Source organism: Lithobates pipiens, unplaced genomic scaffold, assembly GCF_037356315.1.
Source record: "Lithobates pipiens isolate NorthernLeopardFrog02 unplaced genomic scaffold, aLitPip1_a1.2 Scaffold_23, whole genome shotgun sequence".
Classification (NCBI taxonomy): domain Eukaryota; kingdom Metazoa; phylum Chordata; class Amphibia; order Anura; family Ranidae; genus Lithobates; species Lithobates pipiens.
The window spans coordinates 159,752,664-159,775,493 of NW_027507785.1; the positions used below are offsets into that span (position 1 = coordinate 159,752,664).

The 22,830-nt window shown below is 48.1% G+C and overlaps 1 long non-coding RNA gene across 1 annotated transcript; it reads left to right on the plus strand.

Moving 5' to 3' along the window:
• The first annotated feature begins 4,942 nt into the window (after positions 1-4,942).
• Positions 4,943-17,147, plus strand: LOC143927000 (uncharacterized). The gene is made up of 3 exons (XR_013262194.1): positions 4,943-5,010; positions 14,893-14,921; positions 16,890-17,147. It is a non-coding gene; the product is annotated as an uncharacterized LOC143927000 (long non-coding RNA).
• The last annotated feature ends 5,683 nt before the right edge of the window (positions 17,148-22,830 follow it).

Genomic DNA, 22,830 nt, shown 5'->3' on the forward strand with positions numbered 1-22,830 from the left:
CACACTCCTTGTTTGTTTCGGTGGCTGGTCTGAAAAAAGGCATGGTGGTCTCGTCGGCCACCATTTCCAGGTGGATCAGACAGATTGTATTACAGGCCTATGCCTTGAAGGGGCAGGTGCCCCCCTTTCTAGTCACGGCCCACTCCACTAGGGTAATTGGAACATCTTGGGCCTTCCAACATCAAGCGTCTGTCGCTCAAGTGTGTAAAGTGGCGACTTGGTCGTCTGTCCACACTTTTACAAAACTCTACAATTCTGTCTGTTTTGGCTGCAAAGTTTTGCAGGCGGCCGTGTAATTGCAATTGCACTTACATTTTTTTTTCCCCTATTTTTTGGTAAAAACACTGTACCTTTTTAGAAATGCACTGTTGCATTTGTTACCACAAGTTGTGAGGTGGTTTGGAGGTAGTGACTCTCAGATTGAGGAGTACTCTGTTTATTTTGTGGATAAAAAAAGTTCCTGATTTTTTTTCCCATACACTGTTGTTTTTGTGGGTAAAGTTTTTATGCTAGTTCCTACATGCCATGGTGGGTGAAGTTTTTATGCTGTTTTCCCATCCCTCGTTTGGCACTGCTTGGGGACGTCCCAATGGTCTAAGAAAGGAGCTGTGTCAGTCTGTGAACGTAAGGGAAAATAGGATTTTTTGTACTCGCCGTAAAATCCTTTTCTCTGTATTTCACCGACTGACACAGCACCCTCCCCTCCTATTTTTGTCTACGTTATACTGCTTGTTGATGTACTGAGGCTGCAGCAGCTGGCTGAGGGTTGTTACCTAAGGGACCGCCCCTTGGGCAGAACTGGAAAGTTGTAGTTTTACTATAACATAACATGTTCTGCCTAGTCCTCTCCTGAAGGTGGCGTAACAACCCAATGGTATAAGAAAGGAGCTGTGTCAGTTGGTGAACTACAGAGAAAAGGATTTTATGGTGAGTACAAAAAATCCTATTTTTTGGGGAATATTTTTAAATTATTTTCTAGTCATCTCCATTTTTTTTTTTTGTGTCAAGTTTACACAACAACATTATCTTGTATTTTTAAAGCTCAAGGAGGTTGGTTGGTGTCCCTTAATTTGACATTGTATTTTTGAAATGTACCTGTCTACTTGCAAAAACAAATTCCGAAAAAAAAATCTCCATTTATTCTGGCTGATAACAAAATAAAGAAGGCGATGCTGCAGAAACTGCTGGAATTTGCAAAGCCTTTCTACCCCAGGGCACACATCAACTATTTGGTAAATAAAATTGGTAGCTTGAGAATTCCATATAATGGGGAGCACAATCTGGTCTCAGACTCCCAGTGATCATGAACAGCAGCAGATGACATATATGTCCCCAGGCTGTGGTACTACAACAGCCTGTATCTGAACCCAGGCCATCACTTTCTTGTCTTCCTTGCAGCCTTCCTTACAGCCTTCCTTGGAAGCTGTGACTCTGGAGGTGGACTTGTATAAGGAGGAGGAGGAGCAGGATGGGTGAGCACACAAGTGCATGTTATCACTTATTTGCCCACTAAACCCCTTCTGAATGGCCTCAAAAACTAATTTCTCACACCTGAGGCGTTGGCCCTCCTCCATTTGCTTCAATTTAGCAGCTGCATAGCAGCCATAGGCCTCTTCTGTGTCAGGGGGGCTTTTCAGGGCCGCATTAGCATCCTCAATGAGGCCCAGTGCTGCCTCCTCCAGGTTACTCCCCTTCCTGGCCCTTTTTGTTAGAAGGCGGAGGAGAGGCACCTGGGATTGGGTGAAGCTACAGGGCCCTGCCACCTCCTGGCTGCCACTTACCCCTGCCTCCTCCTGTCCTCCACTTTTCAGAGCCTTGTCCTGGCTCAGGTCTGTGTATGAAAAAGGGACATACTTTTAGTTTTTACTTCATCAATCACTGTCATGGTCGTCCCCGGAATCCAGTGGCATATGGGAGACCTGCCCCACGTTAAGAACTAACCAGTATCCATGGGCGCGCGTTGGTGCGAACGGGCGCACGCGGATGCGCGATGGTACGAACGGGCGCACGCGGGTGCGCGATGGTACGAACGGGCGCACGCGGGTGCGCGGGGTTACGAATAGGCGCATGGTTACACGCAGGTGCCAGTGCCACCTGCCAGCACCAGTGCCACCTGCCAGTGCCATCCGTCAGCCCCAGTGCCGCCAGTGCCACCTGCCAGTGCCACTTGCCACCACCAGTGCCGCCAGTGCCGCCAGTGCCACCTGCCAGTGCCACCTGCCACCTGGCAGTGCCACCTGCCAGCACCAGTGCCACCTGCCAGCGCCAGTGCCGTCAGCCCCAGTGCCGTCAGCCCCAGTGCCGCCAGTGCCACGTGCCAGTGCCATGTGCCAGTGCCACCTGCCAGCGCCACCTGCCACCTGCCAGTGCCACCTGCCAGTGCCACCTGCCAGCGCCATCCGTCAGCCCCAGTGCCGTCAGCGCCAGTGCCACCTGCCAGTGCCACCTGCCAGCGCCAGTGCCACCTGCCAGCGCCAGTGCCATCTGCCAGCCCCATTTGCCAGAGAAATTAGCCAGAGCAAATAGCCAGCACCATCTGCCAGTGCCATCTGCCAGTGCCAGCCCCAGTGCCATCTGTCAGCCCCATCTGCCAGCCCCATCTGCCAGCCCCATCTGCCAGCCCCATCTGTCAGCCCCATCTGCCAGCCCCATCTGTCAGCCCCATCTGTCAGCCCCATCTGCCTCCAGTGCCATCTGCCTCCAGTGCCATCTGTCAGTGCCACGTGTCGTCAGTGCCACGTGGGGTCACTTTGTGGGCATTTCCATTGTCCTGGTGCTCCAGGGCCTTCAAAACTGTAATAGGTGGTTGAGAAATAAGATGTGTAATTTATGCTCCTAGAACGCCTGATGGTGCTATTTCAATATTGGGCCTCTGTATGTGGCCAGGCTGTGTAAAAGTCTCATCTCCGGCCAGAATGCCAGGGACGCACTGCGCGGCCACTTATATAGGGACAAGGGGCGGTGTCACATGGCTTTATGTCACATGGGTTGGTGTCACATGGTGACCCCGCCCCCTTACGATGTCATAGTCCCCATGTGACATCAACCCATGTGACCAACCCATGTGACATAAAGCCATGTGACACCGCCCCATTGTCCCTATATAAGTGGCAGCGCAGCGCGTCCCTGGCATTCCGGCCGGAGAGATCGTCGAGGCAACATCTCCTGGAGAAGAAGAAGAAGAAGAAGAAGAAGAACGGAAGGCGGCGGCGACGGCGGTGACAGAAGACCGGGCCACCGCCTGTAAAAGAGCTATAAGAAGGCGCGGTGGCCCGGCAGAAGAACCGAAGAGGGGGACAAGACCCCCGAAGTCGGGAGAAGAGGCCGGCGGCGAGGAAGAAAGCCGGACTCCTCCGCTAGCAAAAGAGCTACAAGAAGATAGCGGAGGAGTCCGGCGAGAAGACCCCCGAAGACGGAAGACCCCCGGAGCTGTGCAATAAAGTATTTTATCTCGTGTGTTGTGTTTTTTTTGTACTTTTATTTTACAGGTGAATTGGTAGGGGTACATTGTACCCCATACTCATTCACATAGGGTGGGGGGCCGGTATCCGGGGGCCCCCTTATTAAAGGGGGCTCCCGGATTCCGATAAGCCCCCCGCCCGTAGACCCCGAAACCAACGGCCAGGGTTGTCGGGAAGAGGCCCTTGTCCTCATCAACATGGGGACAAGGTGCTTTGGGGTGGGGGGGCCGCGCGGCCCCCCCCTTCCCCAAGGCACCCCCCCATGTTGAGGGCACGCGGCCTGGTACGGCTCAGGAGGGGGGGCGCTTGCTCGCCCCCCTTTCCTGGCTGGCCGGGCAGCGTGCTCGGACAAGGGTCTGTTGTGGACTTGGGGGGGACCCCACGCCGATTTTTTTCGGCGTTGGGGTTCCCCTTTAAGTCCATTCCAGGCGGCGGGGTCAGCGACGTCTCCTTCGCGGGCCCCGCCTACCTGGAGACGCGCTCGAAATGAGCGGACTTTCCTCCGCGTGTGTGGGTGAGTCCGTTCATTTCAAAAGTAGGGCGGATAGTATGGCGGACTTAGTACGCCGTATTAGTCCGCTCAAAAAGTGGTGTGTGTGTGGTCAAGTCCGTTCATTTGAAAGTATGATGGACTGTCCGTCGGATTGTCTGACGGACTAAGTTGGCCAGACAGTCCGCCCCGTGTGTACGCGGCTTTAGTAAATACCTTGGAATGTCTACTTTCAAAAAAGGTCATTTGGGGGGTATTTGTACTTTCCTGACTTGTTTGGGTCGCAAGAAATGAGATAGGCCACCAGTACATCAGGTGTGATCAATTTTGTGCGATTCGCACCACAGCTTGTAGACTCTCTAACTTTCACAAAGACCAAATAATATCCACTAATTTGGGTTATTTTTACCAAAGATATGTAGCAGTATAAATTGTGGCCAAAATTTATGAAGAAAAATTAATAATTTGCATAATTCTGTCACAGAAACAAAGAAATATGCGTTTTTTTTCAACATTTTCGGTCTTTTTTCATTTATAGCGCAAAAAATAAAAACCCCAGAGGTGATCAAATACCACCAAAAGAAAGCTCTATTTGTGGGAAAAAAAGGACACAAAATTCATTTGGGTACAGTGTTGCATGACTGAGTAATTGTCATTCAAAGTGTGAGAGCACCAAAAGCTGAAAATTGGTCTGGTCAGGAAGGGTGTTTAAGTGCCCAGTAAGCAAGTGGTTAAAGCATTCTAGTAAAGTTAGTCTGTAATCAAAAGTCCGTTTTGTTAGGTTATTATAGCATTTTGTAACTTTATAAACTTGCAGCAGACCGTGGCCATCTTAGGTGTGGGCATCTGAAGCCAGACTGTATTTCTTCCTGGATCTCAGCCTTGCAAATCTCGCACATGCTCAGTGCTGCACAAGCGGTGAAATAGGTTTCAGGTCAGGTTTCCATAGCAACGGCAGTGCCAGAGGAAGTTGCCGCCCCATAGCTATGCAAACCCCTCCTCGCCTCCAGGAACCAGGAAATATACTGCATTTATAACAACAGACACCAGCAGCAAAAGGTAAGAGGCTTAAAAATATACTAATTGTAAACTAAATCATTTGCTTCTGTGCAGATATATCTACATAACAAGAGATATATATCTTGTTATGTGTGTGTATGTATATAGATATATCTCATGTTATACATGTATCTTATGTGTGTGTGTATATATATATATATATATATATATATATATATATATATGTGTGTGTGTGTGTTTCTCTCTCTCTCTATATATATATATGTGTGTATGTGTGTGTGTTTCTCTCTCTCTCTCTCTCTCTCTCGCTCTCTCTCTCTATATATATATATGTGTGTGTATATGTATATCTACACCCAGCGGCTACTTTTTTTCTGTACAGCTTTTCAGAAAAAAAAAAAAATGAATCGCAGCAACAAAATTAATATATGCATTGTTCGATCGCCACTTTGCTCGCCCATTGCTGCCTGCCAGTCCCACACTTACCCCATCCATGTCATGGCTACGGTTGCTTACCCTTGCATCTCCACCAAGTCCTGGCGTTTGCTTATTATCGCGGCCAATCGGGTTTTAGGTAGGACTCCCACCCAGTTGTGTCTCAGGACCCTTTTCCCATGATTGACTAAGAGGAAATTAGTGTCACAATAACAAGTTTAAATTTGCTAATGTCACACAAGTGGGTGGGCTTTGAGCACGGTGCTCTCTGCGCCATGGTCACCCTTTCTTGAAGCCTATTAGAGCCTTTGGGCGCTAATCAAATGCTTACAAAAATAAACAACCCCACGTTGTAATCCATGCATCCATCAACCTGCATGTAGATATAGGGGCATGGATATGGGGGTGTGGTGCGTGTGTCTCCATTATGGACCATTTGTTATGTGTGTGTTAAAATCCCTACTTCATATGTGAATTCAGAGTTTTTAATGGTACAGATTTTAGAAAGGCAACATTTACTCAAATAACCACTATTTACAACCAAGGTATGCAGAATACCATCTCTTTATGCTCAACACATTGAAACTTCAAGCAGATGGGCTACAGCAGCAGAAAACCACACTGGGTGCCACTCCAGTCATCTAAGTACATGATGATATTGAGGCTACAATTGTCACAGATTCACCAAATTTGGTCAATAGAAGATTGAAAAAATGTTGACTGGTCCGATGAGTCTCATTTTCTGTTGTAACATTCAGATAGGATTCAGATAGGGTTTTAAATTTGCATTAAAAAAAAATGAAAGCATGAATCAATCCATCCTGCCTTGTATCACCGGTTCAGGCTGGTGGTGGGGGTGTAATCAGGGCTGGTGCAAGAATTTTTGACACCCTAGGCGAAACCTCATTTTGCCCCCCCCCCTTCCCATTGAATGAATGAATGAATGAAATACTTATATAGCGCACAATGCGAACTGAATCGCCTCTAGGCGCTGTCCCATGGCTCCACTGCCTTTGCAATATGTGACCCGCCTGACCATTACACACACACTGAACCACCTACCTGACACATACACTGACCTACCTGACCATTACACACACACACACACTGACCCACCTACCAGACACATACACTGACCCACCTACCTGACCATTACACACACACACACACACTGACCCACTTACCTGACACATACACTGATCTACCTGACCATTACACACACAAACTGACCTACCTGACACATACACTGACCTACCTGACCATTACACACACAAGCACTGACCTACCTACTTGACCATTACACACACTGACCCACCAACCTGACACATACATTGACCTACCTGACCATTACACATACACTGACCCACCTACCTGACACACACACACATACACTGACCTACCTGACCATTACACACACACACACTGACCCACCTACCTGACCATTGCACATACACTGACCCACCTACCTGACACACACACACACACATACACTGACCTACCTGACCATTACACACACACACTGACCCACCCACCTGACACATACACTGACCCACCAACCTGACACATACATTGACCTACCTGACCATTACATATACACTGACCCACCTACCTGACACACACACACATACACTGACCTACCTGACCATTACACACACACACACACACACACACACACACACACACACACACACTGACCCACCTACCTGACCATTACACATACAATGACCCACCTACCTGACCCACACACTGACCCACCTACCTGACCATTACACACACACATACACTGACCCACCTACCTGACCATTACACATACAATGACCCACCTACCTGACCCACACTGACCCACCTACCTGACCATTGCACACACACACACTGACCTACCTACCTGACCATTACAAACACACACACACACACACATACTGACCTACCTAGCTGACTTCTTATTTCCTTTATTACTCACCCCCCCACAGCTCGCTGTAGATAGTGAGGATCCTCCCTCCTAGTGATGGCCGAACGGTTCGCCCGGCGGTCGTTTCGCGGCGAATTTCCGACTTTCGCCGTCCGCGGGTTCGAACGCCTTTTTCCGTCGTTCGCCCCGGCGGACTTACGTGTTTAATGTATACAAGAACTTTAACCTTTCGTGACACGTTTATCATGTGTTACAGGACAACCAATTGAGACATGACAGCTCATGGACACTTGGACATTCCCCCTAACCTATAAATACACCCGATCCGGTGGCCATTTTACATTCTTTCTTCTGTCACTGTAGGGAAAGGATCCTGTGTGGAGTAGGGACAGAGAAAACGCTAGCTATTTGGTACACAAAAGTTCTTTTCAGGACTGGTATAGGTGTTAGGTCAGCAGCCTGAGTTTCTTTTGTCAGTTTAGATAAAGGGACAGAGCGCTGTATGCTGCTATTTTAGGGACAGCTCAGCCAGATTAGTCTTTCTTCATCATCATCATCATCATCATCATTAGCTGTTACTATCAGGTCCACAAAAGAGCTGTTCCAGCTAATCGTTCCAGCCTACTCTTTTTTGCCAATTTGTATAGGGACAGGCAGGAAGCAGTGTGTCAGGCAGTGAGGATAATTTTAAAGACTTGCTGTTACTATTAGTTCCACAAAGGTTCTTTTCAGGACTGGTATCAGTGGTACGGTAATAGGCTTGTACACGTATAATATTCTTTCTTCCAAATATAGAAAGAATATTATACTTGACTGCTGCCCTTCTGCTGCAGTCTGCTAATCATTCACAACTCACTTGTTCCACAAAGCTCTTTATCAGGACTGGTAACTTGGTCTGTCTAGGGTGCTACGGTACATAGGCTTGGGTGCGGTACAGTCTGCTGTTCTGTAAGGACCGCTATCGGTCCACAATAGATAGGGTTGCCGTGCACTACTGCTGACCGCTGCCCTATACTGCAGCAGTCCTTCAGCGGTATAGGGACTGACGCACAGTCTGCTAAACACTAATACACAACCTGCTTGGTCCACAAAAGTTCTTATAAGGACTGGTAACTTGGTATAGGGTGCTACGGTACATAGGCCTGAGTGCGTTACAGTCTGCTGTTCTGTAAGGACCGCTATCGGTCCACAATACATAGGGTTGCCGTGCACTACTGCTGACCGCTGCCCTATACTGCAGCAGTCCTTCATTGGTATAGGGACTGACGTACAGTCTGCTAATCACTAACACACAACCTGCTTGGTCCACAAAAGTTCTTATAAGGACTGGTAACTTGGTATAGGGTGCTACGGTACATAGGCCTGAGTGCGTTACAGTCTGCTGTTCTGTAAGGACCGCTATCGGTCCACAATACATAGGGTTGCCGTGCACTACTGCTGACCGCTGCCCTATACTGCAGCAGTCCTTCAGCGGTATAGGGACTGACGCACAGTCTGCTAAACACTAACACACAACCTGCTTGGTCCACAAAAGTTCTTATAAGGACTGGTAACTTGGTATAGGGTGCTACGGTACATAGGCCTGAGTGCAGTACAGTCTGCTGTTCTGTAAGGACCGCTATCGGTCCACAATACATAGGGTTGCCGTGCACTACTGCTGACCGCTGCCCTATACTGCAGCAGTCCTTCATTGGTATAGGGACTGACGTACAGTCTGCTAATCACTAACACACAACCTGCTTGTTCCACAAAAGTTCTTATAAGGACTGGTAACTTGGTATAGGGTGCTACGGTACATAGGCTTGAGTGCGGTACAGTCTGCTGTTCTGTAAGGACCGCTATCGGTCCACAATAGATAGGGTTGACGTGCACCACTGCTGACCGCTGCCCTATACTGCAGCAGTCCTTCAGCGGTATAGGGACTGACGTACAGTCTGCTAAACACTAATACACAACCTGCTTGGTCCACAAAAGTTCTTATAAGGACTGGTAACTTGGTATAGGGTGCTACGGTACATAGGCTTGAGTGCGGTACAGTCTGCTGTTCTGTAAGGACCGCTATCGGTCCACAATAGATAGGGTTGACGTGCACCACTGCTGACCGCTGCCCTATACTGCAGCAGTCCTTCAGCGGTATAGGGACTGACGTACAGTCTGCTAAACACTAATACACAACCTGCTTGGTCCACAAAAGTTCTTATAAGGACTGGTAACTTGGTATAGGGTGCTACGGTACATAGGCTTGAGTGCGGTACAGTCTGCTGTTCTGTAAGGACCGCTATAGGTCCACAATAGATAGGGTTGACGTGCACCACTGCTGACCGCTCACCTATACTGCAGCAGTCCTTCAGCGGTATAGGGACTAAGAGTTTTGTCACAGGGTCATTTAAAAAATGACATGCAGAGGAAGAGGCAGGCCCTTCCGCAGGGGTGGTAGGGGTAGGGCAGGAGCAACAGGCTTGAGCCAAAGTGGGAAGTTGCAGAAGGTGCGTTCAATTACTTTAAAGGATGCACCAGACTTGGTTGAGTGGCTCGCTCAGCCTTACTCTTCTGCACCCTCCTCATCCTCTCGATCTGCACCCTCTTCTTCACTCTCTGCTATGTGCACCCCCAAAGACACTACCACCAACAACACGACCACCACCACCACCACCACATACCTTCCGCTTGAGTCACTGGAATTATTTTCCGATCCATATCAAGAGGACATTTCTGATGCGCAGCCACTCTTGGTATTGGATCAGGAAGAGGAGGTAGCAACAAGCGCTACTCAGCAGTCTGACGCCAGTACCCAGATCAGCCCAAGGAGGAGGTTGGTCCCCGGTGTTGCTGCCTACTCTACTTATAGCGGTGGGGAAGGTGACGTTGATGATGACGTGTCTAGTGATGTCACGTGGGTGCCCACAAGAGAGGAAGAGGAGGGGAGTTCAGAGGGAGATATGGACCAGCAGATAGGGAGGAGAAGCAGCAATGACTTACATTGCACAGCAGGGACAAAGCAGACTGCAAATGTATCAGGAGCGAGTCATCGACCATGTACGGTCACATCTGGCGCTCCCAGGACACCGGCACATGGCTCCGCAGTGTGGGCTTTTTTTAACGTGTCCGCTGCTGACAATAGCGTTGCCATCTGCAATCTTTGCAGTCAACGCGTTAGTCGCGGTAAGCCCAATACTCACCTAGGGACGACCGCCTTAAGAAGGCACATGAGCAGCCATCACCGAGCCCAGTGGGAGCAACGGAACACACAAAGCCACACTGCAGGCTCTCACCGTCCAGCCTCGTCTTCTACTTCTCCTTCTCCTCTCTCCTCACAATTGTCCTCCACTCCACCTTCCATCACGCCAAGCTCACATTTTTCTGCAAAAAGGCAGGCTTCCGTGGGCCTAATGTTTGAGCGTAAAAAAATGATGACGCCGGATAACCCTCTTGCCCAACGGTTGGCGGCTGGCTTGTCAGAACTCATAGCCCGCCAACTACTGCCATATAAACTGGTGGACTCGGAGGCCTTTCGCAAATTTGTGGCCATTGGAACACCACAATGGAAGGTCCCAGGAAGGAAGTATTTCTCAGAGAAGGGCATCCCAGAGCTATATGGCCATGTTCAGCGGCAAGTGAATGTATCTCTGGCACACAGTGTCGGTGCCAAGATACATCTGACCACAGACACGTGGTCTAGCAAACACGGGCAGGGAAGGTATATCAGTTTTACTGCCCACTGGGTGAACCTTCTGACGGCCGTCAAGCATGTAACCCGTGGCACCCGTGTAGATTTGGTTTTACCGCCACGGATTGCATGCAGGCCTGACTCTTCTTCTCCTCCTCCTACTCCATCCTCCTCCCTCTCCTCCTCAGCTGCCTCCTCCTTTTCCGCTGCTAGCGTCTCTTCCACTGCACCGCCCAAGCTCCCCAGAACCTATTCCACATGCCAGGTGAGACGTTGCCATGCCGTGCTGCGTCTGTTGTGCCTGGAAGCAAAGAGCCACACTGGCCCGGCACTCCTTTCAGCTTTGCGTTCACAGGCAGATGAGTGGCTAACACCGCTCAATTTGACAGTTGGTAAAGTGGTGTGTGACAACGGTGCCAATCTGCTTAGCGCATTGAAACAGGGCAAAATCACGCACGTGCCGTGCATGGCACACGTCTTAAACTTGGTCGTGCAGCGATTCCTTGTCAAATACCCTGGGGTCCAGGACATCTTGCGGCAGGCAAGGAAAATCTCGGCCCATTTCAGAAGATCTTACACGGCCATGGCTCGCCTTGCTGACATTCAGCGGCGACACCATCTGCCGGTCAGACGTCTTATTTGCGATTGCCCGACGCGATGGAACTCAACCTTCTATATGCTTGATAGGCTGCTCCAGCAGAAACGTGCAGTTAACGTCTACCTGTATGAACTCTGCGAAAGAAACGGTTCTGGGGAGCTGGGTTTTTTTTCACCGCGCCAGTGGCTGCTCATGCGCGACACATGCAGACTTCTGCGGCCATTTGAGGAGATCACCAAACTGGTCAGTCGCAGCCATGGCGCCATCAGTGACATGGTACCTTATGCCTTCTTTCTGGAGCGTGCATTGCGTCGTGTCATTGATCAGGCTGTGGAGGAGCAGGAGCGGGAAGATGAGGAAGTCGCAATGCTGGATGAATTCCCAGGGGGGGCTACTCTATCTGAGACAAGTCAACAACAGGAGTCTGATGAGGAGTCAGAGGAGGATGGTGCCGGGGCGGATGAGCAGGAGCAAGAAGAGCATGCTTTAAACCTTTCTGGGATCCCTGTTGTGCGAGGATGGGGAGAGGAGAATGAAGAGGACGACATTATCCTGGATGATGAGCAGGAGCCAGGCCACCACACCGCTTCCACTTTAGTGCAAATGGGGGCCTTCATGCTCCAGTGTTTTAATAGGGACCCCCGTATAAAAAGCATGAGGGTCAAGGACCAGTACTGGGTGGCAACGTACTTAGACCCCCGGTACAAACACAAAATGGCGGAAATGTTACCGCCGTCGCAGAGGGCTGTCAGAATGCAGCACTTCCAGGCCTTGCTTCGAGAAATGCTGCATTCTGCTTTTGCGTGCGCTGGCAGAGGAGCAATTCCCACTCCCAGAGAAGGATTTGCGGGTACCAATCCAACAGCGCCTGCAAGAAGAGGCCGGTTTGAAGATGTGTTGGTGACTTCGGATATGAGGTCATTCTTTCAGCCGACCCATCGACAGGTGTCATCCGGATCCAGCATCAGGGAACGCCTAGACCGTCAGGTGTCCGACTACATTGGGTTAACGGCCGATGTGGACGCTCTGAGGAGTGATGAACCCCTAGACTACTGGGTGGGCAGGCTTGACCTCTGGCCAGAGCTTGCCCAATTTGCAATCGAACTGTTGGCTTGCCCCTCATCCAGTGTCCTGTCCGAAAGGACGTTCAGCGCAGCAGGGGGGATTGTGACCGATAAGCGTACTCGCCTAGCTCACCACAGTGTTAACTACCTCACATTTCTAAAAATGAATGAGGCATGGATCTCGGAGGAATTCAACACATGTGATCAGTAGACCATGTATATGTCTATAAACAATTTTTGGAATCAAGCACACAGACCTTCTTAATTCATTTGGCTCACTTCCCTGACCCAAAAAAGCACACCGTACTATATGCCCCTACCCTCCTCTTTGAAGAGGTTGAGCGGTGTCATATTTCTACTGGGGCTGCTTATTATGAGGGGTTCCCACCATCCCTGTGCTGTGCTGACTTCCTCCTGGGTGTTCTTATTATGAGGGGCTCCCACCATCCCTGTGCTGTGCTGACTTCCTCCTGGGGGTTCTTATTATGAGGGGATCACACCATCCCTGTGCTGTGCTGACTTCCTCCTGGGGCTGCTTACGGTGCTGCTGTCAGCGCTGTATGTCACGGAGCTGCTGTCAGCGCTGTATGTCACGGAGCTGCTGTCAGCGCTGTATGTCACGGAGCTGCTGTCAGCGCTGTATGTCACGGAGCTGCTGTCAGCGCTGTATGTCACGGAGCTGCTGTCAGCGCTGTATGTCACGGAGCTGCTGTCAGCGCTGTATGTCACGGAGCTGCTGTCAGCGCTGTATGTCACGGAGCTGCTGTCAGCGCTGTATGTCACGGAGCTGCTGTCAGCGCTGTATGTCACGGTGCTGCTGTCAGCGCTGTATGTCACGGAGCTGCTGTCAGCGCTGTATGTCACGGAGCTGCTGTCAGTGCTGTATGTCACGGAGCTGCTGTCAGCGCTGTATGTCACGGAGCTGCTGTCAGCGCTGTATGTCACGGAGCTGCTGTCAGCGCTGTATGTCACGGTGCTGCTGTCAGCGCTGTATGTCACGGAGCTGCTGTCAGCGCTGTATGTCACGGAGCTGCTGTCAGCGCTGTATGTCACGGAGCTGCTGTCAGCGCTGTATGTCACGGAGCTGCTGTCAGCGCTGTATGTCACGGAGCTGCTGTCAGCGCTGTATGTCACGGTGCTGATGTCAGTGCTCTGTATTACGGTGCTGCTGTCAGTGCTCTGTATCTCCTGCACCCTCTTGTTTGCCTACCCTGGTCCCTGACCTTCCCTCTCCTCCATTGCCTTCATTAGCTCCATAGTCCTGAATTGTCAGAACAATTTCCCAAATAAAAAAAAAATGCTTGTAGTTATCGATCCCAAATTCACCTCATACATGTATTATGCTATTGTCCAGGTGGTGGGACTACGTGCTACCCCCTAATAATTACCCCGTGGCCGCAAATTCGACCTAAAGGTTTGCGAAATTCGCCTCCCATTGAAGTCAATGGAGCCCGCGGCGAACGGTCGTTTTCGCGAACGTTTGTGTCCGTTCGCGTTTCGCGTTCGCGAAACGTCCCGTCGGAAGTTCGTCCATCACTACTCCCTCCTCCTTACCTCTGCTTCATCGACCATTACATCCGGGGCTCTCCTCAACACTGGGCGGTGTTGCTCTGGTGTCCTCGCTGGTCGGGAGGTCGGCTAACAGATGCTGCACCTCTTGATGCTCTGATCTCCACCGAGCCCCGCCCCTCCTCCACACACACACACACACACACACACACACACACTGCTGTGAGCTTTTACTCTGTGAAGACATTGGGGGATTGGAGGCATACAGAGGCCGTGGCTGCGCCCTGGGGGGTAGTGCGCCCTAGGCGACTGCCTACTCCGCCTAGTGGTAGCATCGGCCCTGGCTGTAATGGTGGGGGGATATTTTCCTTGCCACACTTTGGACCCCTTAGTACCAATTGAGTATTATTTAAACACCACGGCCTACCTGAGTATTGTTGCTGACCATGTCCATCCCTTTATGGCTGCAGTGTTCTCATCTTCTGATGGCTCCTTCCAGTTCTACACTCAAAAACGTGCTGTGAAAGCTGTACATAATAAAGTGTCCAGTATGTATGTATTTATATATACCTATACACAAACACTTTTTGTTTCATTATATGTGCGTTACTATACATATTATGTGTGTTCATATATACATTTTTTCTTTACTAACTATACAAAATATAATTTTAGTTATTTCTCATTTAACCTAATTTATAATTTTTTGTGATATAATATTTTTTTTTTATTCTTACAGCTAACAGATCTTACTGATAAAAAATAATGGTAAGTTACTTTTTAAATTTCAAAAACAAACTTACAATGTTTATAATGTAAAAGTTACATGTCTGTACTTCTTATTGTAGTCATGCATGAGCTCGTTTGGCTGGGCTTCTCCCGTTTTCAGCTGAAGTCCGCTCTCTGCTGACATCACACAGATCAGTCCAGGCACCATGTTATCCCGACTCTGGAAGTCTGGATGTGCCAGGTGCTTGGACTGCGAGCCATCTCAGTGGAGAGCCGCTGAGTGACAGGCAGCAGCTCTACAATTGGCTCGGTTCTCACGGATCCCCCTTTGGCGATGTTTGATTGCTCTATTCTCAGTGCAAGGCGCCGGTGGACAGATGCAGCATCGGTCACATGCTGCATCCACCTTGGTAAGTATAACGTACAAAAAAAACACCACAATTTTCTTTTAATGTTTTTTTTCAGTGTGTGCTAAAAAATAAATGTAAAATCCACAGCTACAAATACAGTAGCTGGTGACTTTTAATCTATGGACACTTACCTGTCCAGTGAGGCTGCGATGTCTTTTCAGATCAGCTGTTGGTAGCTGCCGCCACCATGACCAGTATCAGAAACTGGCATTGAATCCATTGGGATTCATGGTCATATCCCTAATGTGCATGCGCAAATCATGATGCACTCTCCAAATGTCATGGGGGCAAAGAAGGAGGGAGGTTCTAACGTTTGACGTACCAAACCTCGCCTATGACAGATGGAAGTGGAAATATGTACCTGTCAAAAACAGTTGTGGGAAGGCAGATAAGTGTAGCTATAACTCCAATTGGAGCCTTGCAACTTCACAGCTAGTTTCCCAATGTGCATGCTTGAACCGTGTTGCGCTTTGACAATGGAAATGTTGCATGTAAAGGAGGAAGGGGGAGACAAACCTATTGGACAGACCATTTCTCGTACCAATGTTGACTGTGAAGTTTGGTCAAGGAAGCAAGACAGTTAATTCGTTGGTTTGATTTAAAAAGCCCTCATTTTATTGGCGTAGGTATCTAAGGGATGTGGTAGGTGAGAATACAGGAGGAGGAAATTGGATAGGGGGGGTTATTTTCTGAAGGCATTCCTGTAGGCATTACAAGTGCAATCTCTAAGTGTGTGTCCATAAAGAATTTTAAAATTGACAATGCTCTTGATAAGTAGAAAATATCTTTTAATGTAAAACATTTTTTATTAAAGCAGGGTGCAATACTGCCTCAGATTGAAGTAGAAACCCCCTCTGTTAGCAACTACATGGGAGAGTGTAAGCATTATTAGAAATAGCTTGAGGTATCATGAAGTGTAACATGTGTAATTATAAAATTAAATAAAAAAAGAACCATGATGAATTACTATCAAACATTATTTATTTAAATAAAAATAAAAAACATCTATCTTTTAAAATACATTTTTGCCAAACAAGAATAAATATTAAATGAAAATTCGTAATAAAATTAATTTTATTTATTAACCTATAAAGGATAAATAGGTAAAGAAAATATTTTTTGGTTAATGCTACAGAGACAAATGTTGCTTGAGGAACTATGGTCACAATATACAGAGCCAGAAAAGATCCAGCGTTTCCATGTAATCCATTACAAAAGATTTTCATGCTGCAATCAACAGAAAATAAAGAGGAAGGTGAAACAGAACGTCTTGGGAATAGGAAATGGTGCAAGTGCAGAAAATGCATTCCAATGCAATATCCAATATTACTGATAATCTATAAAAAAAATAAAAAGAGTGATGTGTTGGCAGTGTATAAAAAAAAATAAAAAAAAATAAGCTGGTGTGGCGACATTCCTAGACTCCCTGATAGATGAGTGTCCTAATATTAAAAATCTACAGCTGTAGTCTGTATCTGCTGGCTTTTAGATTTCTGAAAAAGGTAGGCAGACCTACAATTTAACAAATTAAAAGTTCCAATATATAGTGAATTATTTGTTATGCAACTGTAATAATTTTTATTTATTTATTTTTAAGACGATTGCGGAAGACAGCTTATAGAACGTTTACTGCATGGATCTATGGCTACTTGGGAAAGGGAAACCGGAGAGTCATCCCATCTTGTGCTGTTAATGCTGTACGAAACGCTTTGTTCCAGATCCCAACGATTCATGTCGAATTCATGTATTCTAATGCTTATGAAGCCTCAGAACTGGCCTTAGAGTAACATTCAATTTAAATTATTTTATATAATTTTTTTTACATTATGTTAAAAATGTTATGAGAAAAAAAAAAATAGTAAACTGAATGAGAATATTTATACCTTTTTTCATGTTTGATTTTATACTTACAAGGTTGTTAGATACCACAAACCAGAAATGGATATCCTAGTTTAAATAAAACATATTCGGAATCTGTCTCCTCTCTTGTCTTCCAGTATCAAAGGTATAAATTGTTCAACCATTGGGCTGTGCATTCCAGCATTTCTTAACCACTGTTAGATTTGATCTGGATTTTGGGGAAATTAATATAATTGAATATCTGGTGTGGTTTGTGTATGACCAGTGCCATAACCACAGGTTTTGATAAAGCAGTTAGGCATATCTAAAAAGGGGGGGGGGGGGAAGTCATATTATAAAACACATTACAAATAAACACACCATCCATATTTACAACTATATTAATATAATTACAAAAACTAAAAAAATAAAACCTAATCTAATACGATTAGGTTAGTGTTGTCATTGTCCCAATTTTAAATCGCTATAAAAGCACAAAAAAAAATAATAATGTTAGAATGTTCTATCAATGGTTTTAATAATTGATAGAACACCAATGCATGTCTTCAAACCGATTTCTTCTTGATGATACTCAATAAATATTAAAAGAAGTATAAAAATAAAAATGTAAACTCCATAAAAATTTGGACAATTGTAATATAAGAGCACCTGGATCATAAATCAAAACGGTATTGTCTACAGCAGGGGTGGATCCAGAGCCTAGTCTCGGGAGGGGCACTTCCAGAAAATATGTTTTTTGGGGGTAAATTTATCAGGGAAATTGCTGGTGTTAGCGATTCAATCATCACGGCGCCATGGTTGTTATGGTGTCAGGATGATTGAAGCACATTACTATTATTACATTGTTATAAAAAATTAAATGGTTCAAAATACCATAATGCAGAATCAGTGGGAGCCCCGAGCGTGTCACCTGCCACACGTTGCGGATTGTCACTTGCCACGTCGCCTGTCACCAGATGCATATTGTCACGCCACCAGATGCAGATTGTCACTTACCACGTCCCATGCCACACATTGCAGATTGTCACTTGCCACGTCCCATGCCACACGTTGCAGATTGTCACTTGCCACATCACCTTTCACCAGATGCAGATGTCACTTGCCACGTCCCATGCCACACAATGTGGATTGTCACTTGCCATGTCCCAGGCAGCAGATTATCAGTCAAGCAGCAGAGAGATGAAGTAAATCTCTCTGCTGCCGCGGCTGCCTGCACACTGCACAGTGAGGGCGGAACTGCAGGGCGGGCGCCTGGCGGTGAGAGGTGTCATCTCTTTTCTCCCCCGCCTGCCGGCTCCCTGATTGGCCAGCAGCCGCTCACATACTGTCAGTGAGCCGAGCCACCCGCTGTCTCTCAACAGAGCCAGCCCGCCGGCTCTCTCACCCTCTGCGACACCTGCCCGCCCACTCACATTTTCGGAGGTTGGCAATTTTTTTTTTTTTTAAGGAGTTTGGATTGCAGATAGGCTTGTGTAAGCAGATACAAGTCTGTTTACATATGCCGTTCTATAGAGGTGAATGGAGGGTCAGATTGCGTCTTCATGAAAAACAGACAGGTAGACCCGATCGGACCAATTGTGTGAAAGGGGCCTAAGGCTGCTTTTCTTACATCTCAACTGACCTTGATCTTCACTTCTTCCTCAGGATTCCTGCAGCTGGTTGTGGCTGTCCCCCATGTGGTTATAACTGGTGGCTGCTGCTGGCTGTCCTCAAGGGCTGGTACTTCGGACAGGTGCTGGTACTGCTGGCTGTTAGGTCTGATTCACACCTATGGCATTTTTAGTGCTTTTTGCAGATTTGCTCTACAGAACGTGTTCCATTTCAATCCAATGTTAAATGGATGTGGTGAAAATTTGCAAAAAGCACAAAAAATTCATAGGTGTGAATCAGGCGTTACTGCTGTTGGGCACTGCCTGCTGATACCACCGGCTGGTACTTGTACTGCTGGCTGGTACTGGTGGCGGTTACTGCTGTTTGGTACTGGTAATGCTGCTGGGTACTGGTGTCCAAATTGCGGGTTCCCATGCGTTAGTGTGACAGAAAACAGAAGCATGCGGCTGCTGTAGAGAGCAGAAGCGATGCTTCATGTCATAGGCGGGAGTACATTTGGTATCACTCCACCTGAGAAGGAGCTAGCTGGCTTCCTCTAGCGACGGCTCCGTTCTTTGCGCTGATGCTCGGAGATGGAGGGTCGGGAACCCGCGATCTGGGCATGCTGACCCGACATCTCAGAGCAAGACATGGCGGGCCACATCAGAGTGCCAGCGGTTGGGCACCCCTCGAATAGCCCATTGAGCTTATGCGTACAAAAAAAAAAAAAAAATTATAGTTATAGTTGTCACCACACACTTCTGTGATAAAAAGTGTGCCCAGGTGCACAACAAAGACTAATACATTTCCACCAAAAAATATAGCTCCACTTACGAGAGAGAGATTTGTTTACTTTCTTGTGTGATATAGAAATAATAAAATGTATGTATTCTTAGTGTAACATGAGTGTGAGATACAGACCTTAGATATAATCTGACCTATAACCATATATTAAATAAAAAAATAAATAAAATAAAAAAACACACACCACACACACACAAATGTATGAGAATATAGAATTTTATTTGTATAATTTTAGACATTTGTATATTAAATACATTTAACAATATTTGTGAAAGCCTTTTTATAATTACAATAGAGAGGGGGAGAGAGAGAAGGAAAGGGGGTAGAGAGAGAGAGGGGGAGAGAGAGAAGGGAAGGGGAGAGAGAGAGAGGGGAGAGAGAGAGAGAGAGGAGGGAGAGAGAGGGAGAGAGAGAGAGAGAGGGGAGAGAGAGGGGGGAGAGAGAGGGGGGAGAGAGAGAGGAGAGAGAGAGAGAGAGAGGAGGGAGAGAGAGAGGAGAGAGAGAGGAAGGGAGAGAGAGAGAGAGAGAGAGAGAGAGAGAGAGAGAGAGAGAGAGGGGGGAGAGAGAGAGGGAGAGAGAGAGAGGGGAGAGAGAGAGAGGGGAGAGAGAGAGGGGAGAGAGAGAGGGGAGAGAGAGAGAGAGATAATATTATTTAGCTTAGAGTAATGAACCTTTTCATACTATTTCTTAATTTTTAGTTTTCCAAATTTGCTAAATCATTTGGATCTTCAACCTAGAGGATTAAAATAAAACAAAAATGTAATTATAAATTTAATAAAAATATATACACATTTGTGAATAAATTGCATTATTTTGTTCATTGCTTACCTGTAAATGGCGTAGACCAAGTAAAGATGAATTTCTACAGTCCTACAGCTTCTGCAATAAACATAAATAAATTCACTGACTATATTTCATCATTCTATGATAAGGGGTATTGGGCAAGTTGAAAAGGGAGAGCAGATGAGGGTGACGCAGGAAGAGGGGTATAGAGACATAAAATCTACCTGCCCAGCACAGCACACGTCCCACCACCGCACATCTGCCCCCACACCTCCCCCCACCGCACATCTCCCATGTCCCCCAGCACAGCCCACCCCCCCACCACACATGTCCCCCCCACCACACAGCACATCTCACCTCAGCTCACATGTCCCCTCACACCACACATCTCCCATGTCCCCCAGCACAGCCCACGTCCCCCAAGCCCATCACATCTCACCGCACATGTCCCCCTACCCCACATGTCCCCCTAACGCATAACACATCCCACCGCACAGCACATGTCAGTAGAGTAAATGGGGTCAGCAGGGCAGAGTCAGCGGGGCAGAGGACAGTGTCAGCAGGGCAGAGGACAGTGTCAGTAGAGTAAATGGTGTCAGTAGGGCAGAGGACAGTGTCAGTAGAGTAAATGGTGTCAGCAGGGCAGAGGACAGTGTCAGTAGAGTAAATGGGGTCAGCAGGGCAGAGTCAGCGGGGCAGAGGACAGTGTCAGCAGGGCAGAGGACAGTGTCAGTAGAGTAAATGGTGTCAGTAGGGCAGAGGACAGTGTCAGTAGAGTAAATGGTGTCAGCAGGGCAGAGGACAGTGTCAGTAGAGTAAATGGTGTCAGCAGGGCAGAGGGCAGAGTCAGCGGGGCAGAGGACAGTGTCAGCAGGGCAGAGGACAGTGTCAGCAGAGTAAATGGTGTTAGTAGGGCAGAGGACAGTGTCAGTAGAGTAAATGGTGTCAGTAGGGCAGAGTACAGTGTCAGTAGAGTAAATGGTGTCAGTAGGGCAGAGGACAGTGTCAGTAGAGTAAATGGTGTCAGCAGGGCAGAGGGCAGTGTCAGCAGGGCAGAGGGCAGTGTCAGCAGAGTAAATGGTGTCAGTAGGGCAGAGGACAGTGTCAGTAGAGTAAATGGTGTCAGCAGGGCAGAGGGCAGTGTCAGCAGGGCAGTGACAGCAGGGCAGTGTCAGCAGGGCAGAGGGCAGTGTCAGGAGGGCAGTGTCAGCAGGGCAGAGGGCAGTGTCAGTAGAGTAAATGGTGTCAGTAGGGCAGAGGACAGTGTCAGTAGGGCAGAGGACAGTGTCAGTAGAGTAAATGGTGTCAGCGGGGCAGAGGGCAGTGTCAGCGGGGCAGAGGGCAGTGTCAGAGTAAATGGTGTCAGTAGGGCAGAGGGCAGTGTCAGCAGAGTAAATGGTGTCAGTAGGGCAGAGGACAGTGTCAGTAGAGTAAATGGTGTCAGTGGGGCAGAGGACAGTGTCAGTAGAGTAAATGGTGTCAGTAGGGCAGAGGACAGTGTCAGTAGAGTAAATGGTGTCAGTAGGGCAGAGGACAGTGTCAGTAGAGTAAATGGTGTCAGTAGGGCAGAGGACAGTGTCAGTAGAGTAAATGGTGTCAGTAGGGCAGAGGACAGTGTCAGTAGAGTAAATGGTGTCAGTAGGGCAGAGGACAGTGTCAGTAGAGTAAATGGTGTCAGTAGGGCAGAGGACAGTGTCAGTAGAGTAAATGGTGTCAGTATGGCAGAGGACAGTGTCAGTAGGGCAGAGGACAGTGTCAGTAGAGTAAATGGTGTCAGCAGGGCAGAGGGCAGTGTCAGCAGGGCAGAGGACAGTGTCAGAAGAGTAAATGGTGTCAGCAGGGCAGAGGACAGTGTCAGTAGATTAAATGGTGTCAGTAGGGCAGAGGACAGTGTCAGTAGAGTAAATGGTGTCAGTAGGGCAGAGGACAGTGTCAGTAGAGTAAATGGTGTCAGTAGGGCAGAGGACAGTGTCAGTAGGGCAGAGGACAGAGTTAGTAGAGTAAATGGTGTCAGTAGGGCAGAGGACAGTGTCAGTAGAGTAAATGGTGTCAGCAGGGCAGAGGACAGTGTCAGCAGGGCAGAGGGCAGTGTCAGCAGGGCAGAGGGCAGTGTCAGCAGAGTAAATGGTGTCAGTAGGGCAGATGACAGTGTCAGTAGAGTAAATGGTGTTAGCAGGGCAGAGGACAGTGTCAGCAGGGCAGAGGGCAGTGTCAGCAGGGCAGAGGGCAGTGTCAGCAGGGCAGAGGGCAGTGTCAGCAGAGTAAATGGTGTCAGTAGGGCAGAGGACAGTGTCAGTAGAGTAAATGGTGTCAGCAGGGCAGAGGGCAGAGTCAGCGGGGCAGAGGGCAGTGTCAGCGGGGCAGAGGGCAGTGTCAGCGGGGCAGAGGGCAGTGTCAGCTAGAGGGCAGTGTCAGCTAGAGGGCAGTGTCAGCTGGGCAGAGGGCAGTGTCAGCTGGGCAGAGGACAGTGTCAGAGTAAATGGTGTCAGTAGGGCAGAGGA